The sequence below is a fragment of the Lytechinus pictus genome, chromosome 2, assembly GCF_037042905.1.
Source record: "Lytechinus pictus isolate F3 Inbred chromosome 2, Lp3.0, whole genome shotgun sequence".
In the NCBI taxonomy this organism is placed as follows: Eukaryota; Metazoa; Echinodermata; class Echinoidea; order Temnopleuroida; family Toxopneustidae; genus Lytechinus; species Lytechinus pictus.
Window position 1 is genome coordinate 19,006,061 of NC_087246.1, and position 5,313 is coordinate 19,011,373.

The 5,313-nt window shown below is 34.8% G+C and overlaps 1 long non-coding RNA gene across 1 annotated transcript; it reads right to left on the reverse strand.

Annotated features, from left to right (window-relative positions):
• Nucleotides 1–935: 935 nt before the first annotated feature.
• LOC135153270 (uncharacterized) lies at nucleotides 936–4,131 on the reverse strand. The gene is made up of 3 exons (XR_010292737.1): nucleotides 3,889–4,131; nucleotides 2,475–2,565; nucleotides 936–1,589 (listed from the first exon to the last, which is right to left on the reverse strand). It is a non-coding gene; the product is annotated as an uncharacterized LOC135153270 (long non-coding RNA).
• Between the last annotated feature and the right edge of the window lie 1,182 nt (nucleotides 4,132–5,313).

Here is a 5,313-nt window from a genome sequence, read left to right on the forward strand (position 1 = left end):
CATTTATCCCCGCCTCCTCTCAAAATAAATAAAGAATAAAATGGCCCTTTATGGTTTCTCCCTGTGGGTAAATTGTCAATTGGCTCTGTCCACTCTCTTGTGCACCCTATGCCCCTTCACATTATCATTATATTACATTATCTATTCTTTTAATCTCTCTTCAGCTCTCTCTTTGCCATATCGCACTCTCATTATTAAACCACACACACAACTCTTTCTCTTATATTTTCCACCTCTCAGCTCTTCTCGCAATTCATTAAAAAAAGAAAATACACTGGGTGATTCTAACTTTGGCGTTGGTGTTCGTAGCACAATTTAGTTCTTCCTTCCTCCAAAACCTAATGTGAGTTTACAAAAATAATCCAAATCACATTAATAGCTCAACATCAAGTGAGATGAATCTATGAATCAATTTGATTGTAATTTTGGTGCTGTGATGATGATGTAAAACTTGTAAGACGCCACACCAAAAGTTCAACAGCAAACTTGAAATCACCCATGTATCTTTCTCATTAAAAAAAAATATATATCTGGAAATTCTCTATCACATCTACATAACAGCCATGGATCAAAAATTCTTTAAGGGGGGGGGGGTCTTTTGCCCTCCACCTTAAAGGTCCTGGTTCTCAAAAGGATTGTTTTCTATTTTATTTTCAAATTTATTCATTTTTTTTTAAATATCTTTATATATTATTTGTTATGTTTTTTAATGGGGGTGATTTTTACAGAGAAAACCTGCAACTACTACCCCTCCAACCTTGATCCATGGCTGCAAAATGTAGGTCTCATTACTCTTAAATTTATGCTGCTTGTTCACTATTGCTCGTCCATTAATTCTACTAGTACTTTCAGTGTCTCCTCAAATATCTTGATTCACCTAAACTCTCAGCTAAAAGAATTATAGAAGACTTGTTAATTCAGTGACAATGACAAAATTATTATTTCAATTCATTTTATTCCAAATACATAAATCAGGTAACAATTATTTTCCTCTTGAGTTTAAAGATCAAATTTTGATCAGAGCTCGTTCCCATCTGCTTAAGATGAAATGGTGTGAAAGAGACTACTGTCCTCACAAACACAGATGCAATGTCACATGCCCCCCCCCCCCGAATTCATTGATCATTATTTTTGTTAAAAATTCTTCATTGCCAAAATTGTTACACAATTTCATGTACATATTATAGTGCTGAATTATCATATTTATTCATCATTACTGTTATGTCATCGTAATGAATTTATTATTCTAAGTATTATTATCATAAACATCATCATTAACTACATCCATATTTGTAAAAACTACTGCTACAATCAGCAAGGATAATTACCCCTAAAATAACCCTATCCCTCTTAAATTGTTTGTGGGTTTTGTTTGGTCAGTGGTGAGGGGGAAGCGGTTACAATACTCTATTGTAAATACATGCAGTAATTCAGTTTGATATAGGATGTTTGGCATATTGTCAATGCATTATTCCCTAATTCTTCCACCAGAAAATTATTATTGGAATTAAAAAAACAAACCCTTAATTTGGTGTTGTATTTCTTGAGTCTCTAAAACAAAGGATGTGAAGCAGAGTCATGTTCCATGTCTGTTGAAAAAAAAAAACACACAAAAAGACAGAAATGTTAGCAATTCAATCAAGCCATCATCAAAATAAAAAGAAATAAAAAAATATATAAAAGCTTAATGAAATCACAAGCCGAATGAGTCGCCTTTACAAAATCTGGTGTGGATTGAAGAATTCATGAGTGGGTAGGAAGCAAATAAATTGATTACAAATGACTTTCCACTTGCTTAGCCTATAGTATAGTATATTCTGATTTTCTTTTTTAATTTTGACAAGCTAGATCTACCGGTAGGTGATATTAATTGTCCCGTGAAAATATGACAGGTGAAAATGAAAATGGAGCCTGTCAAAACGACTCCAGCCTAGTCTCTGAGCTGATTTTCTTTTCATTTACTCAATAAAACTTAGATCTTGGTCTACCGTGTGAGCCCCCCACCCCCCCCCCCCCAAAAAAAAAGGGACACCTCACAAAACCCCAATTTAAGGTAAAAATATGTCATGAACACATATCATACCACTAGAAAGAGTATATTCTCCCAAATAATTTGATATCATATTCATGGTTGGATAGTCAGTATGTATTCTTTGCAGAGATGTAGATTTTGATTTGCACCGAAATAAGGCATGGCTAAAATTAATGACTCCAGATGCCAATGATGTCAAAATCTATGAGTTAGCAAAATTTCAAAGAAATTAATTTGTGTATTGACACTAAAAAGAATTTACTAAACAATTATCTTGTAAATTATTGAACATGGGTATTGAAATTTGAAATGGGTTTTAATATAACCATTGTAGGATTATGAAATCATTGACATCTGGAATCATTCTTGGATAAAGTTGTTTGGTATGTAAATACATGAAGTCATTCAGTTTGATATATAGGATGATTATTGTTTTTTTTACCTTTTTGAATCAGGAGGGTCCTGCAGCTTAATTTGGTCTTGTAATTCTTGAGTCTTTAAAAGAGGATGTGAAGCAGCATCATGTTCTATGTCTGTTGATTAAAACAATACACAGACAGAAATGTTAGCAATACAAGCTATTGTAAAAAAACAAAAAACATAACACTTGGACGTATATATCTAGATCTAGTCATAGACTCTGACGTACATAGATCTGGAACTAAATGTAAGTAGATCTAGATCTACATCAAAAGTAGATCTAAATTTCATATTTGTTAAACCTACTATTCTGCGAACTTTCAATGTTATTGAATCATACAAGTGTTAGATCTAGACTAAAGCTGTCTTGACCTAGTGTCTTTAAAATAGTTTCATGACATTTGCTCTGATGACAAGTGCTCCGATGGAAAATCTGCACGTTAGGCCAAACAAAAGCTAACCTCCAAAATTAAAAAAACCCTTTGGCCTTAACTTAAGACCCTGACTGAAATAATACTAAGCCTAGGCCTATATAGATTCTACAGGTCGCTTTGACTTTGTTGTAGGCCTAGATCCAAGTCTAGTCTAGGTCTATAACAAGTTAGACCTAAGCTAGATAGGCTGGGAGGTAGAAATGTTTTCTTTTAGCTTTAGCCAAGACCTGTAATCAGATCTACCAATGAATTAGGCCCAACTTAGACTAGATCTCTACTCCCCTCTACTCTAGTCTAGATCTATGTTGCCGAGTCCGAGGCTGTCCGAAGTGGCGACGTTCAGACCCCGGGGTAGGCCCTACGTCTAACTCTAAGTTAGATTAACTTAGACTTGGTCTAGATCTAGATCAAGGCAGTAGGCCCAACTTTCAAGTAAAAAAAAAATAAAAGGAAACATAAGAACTAGTGTAGTACCGTATTATTAGTAGAAATAAGTTTGGGAAAAACATATTTTTTTACAAAATGATCGAGGACTAGACTCTAGAGGCTACGGTCCTATTGACATATTGTCTTGATATGTGAATTCAAAGGGACGGGTTAATGGAGTGAATGTCTTTCTAAACTCAATATGTCTAGCCTAAACGTTATCTAGATTCTAGTTCTTTTCATGCCTGCTGAGATCTTCGGTAGGAATCGAAATTTCAGAGAACGTGAATTGAATATACGTACCGGTACGAGGTCTCAAATGGTAGCAGATGGAGATTTACATCAAGTACCGTATATAGTAATATAGGCTTTATAATTATAGCCACCATTTTTAGCTCACGACGATGGAAATAGTTTTGAGTTTTCGCAAGTCGTTTGCTTCCTAATTGTTCACTTTTTATAAACAAAAATTAATTCACGTTATACCCAGACATCTAAAGATCCCATATAACATCAGATCTTTTGATTTATTTTTGTAAATGAATTAAAATTCAGCGTTAATCTGACAGTACTCACCGAAAATCTTTCAAGGAAATAACCTTCTTCTGTGCGGGTGACGTCACCTTTCAGCCCTTGATTAAGCCGAAGTGACGATAGGGGTCAAATTATGACGTACGAATTTCGATAGAAAAATACATTATTCATGAGGTAATGTCCAATCAAATCACAGTATCTTGCGAATACGCAAAGAAAAAATAAATGATTCATTAGCAATATGCAAATGGGGGCTTAGGATTCGGTTCAAATGTCTCCCAGGAGGTGTGGCCAAAAGTGGTACAAAATACCGCAGGTCCCTATGCTAATGAGCAAAAAGGCCAGATTCATCCAAATCATCTCGTGGCTGAATCCTCCTCCTTGCAAAATCTCGTGATTCGTGAGATTTTCTTTCTCTAAGAATTTACCTGTTTTAACCTCAAGTTAAATGAAATATTATTGCACCATCAGGTAGAGTAAAAGTTACTCTTTCATATTGGTCATTTATTTTGTATACAATATTTTGTTAAATAAGTAAATTTCTGGCCTGAAAATGTGCCTCAAAACTGAATTTTCTTCCTCTGTTTTCTTTTGTAAATTGTGCAAAACTTTTTATTTTGAGCCTCAATGATATCTATATCACCATAAAGCTGAACTTCTGTACTTTCTCACAATGCCACTCTTGATATGCGGCACCTTTTAATCGGGTCAAGATCACACTTTTCCCACCAAGGTACAAGACGAGATTTATGAAATGTTGTACTTGCAAGAAATCCAGAGTTCTGATTGGCTGGATAAGGTTCACAGAACAACAGGCGCGGGGTATTTGAGGAGATTACCACATGGGAAGTGTGACCTTCCCACGAGCCCAGGCACTGGGACCGTTGGAATTTGCCATTGTGTGGTCTCTTTGACCAATCAGAGTCCAGTATTCTTGTTTTCAAACTGTTTTATGTACTTGGCAAATGAAAAGTGTGATCTTGACCCGATTAAACCAATTCTTATTTTGAAACCTATATCATTTCAAAGCATACATATTCAGCTTTATCATGATATAAAAATCATTTGGGCTCAAACAAAAATAAAGTGTGAAAATAGCAGCTTTTGTCAAGTGAAAATATTTATTTTGTAGCATATTTTAGATCAAAATTTTAACCTATATTACAAAATCTTTGAATAAATTCAAACACATGACCTGAAAGAATGATTCTTTTTCTTTACAATGGTACCAAATTCATGAAATTTGATGCATAATTAGAGCAGCAATGGCCGAATGAAAAGAGGTGTTTTGGTCCGCATCAAGCTCATTAAATATGCAAAACATCTCAAGTCATGAATATCACTTGGATGAAAGAAGCCACTTTCTTGGGACCTGCAGTCTGACTGTATCACCATGGAGCTTCTATGGAGTATCTGTACGTTATATGCAAATATTATTTAAATGAGGCTTTTCCGCGGGTGCTACCT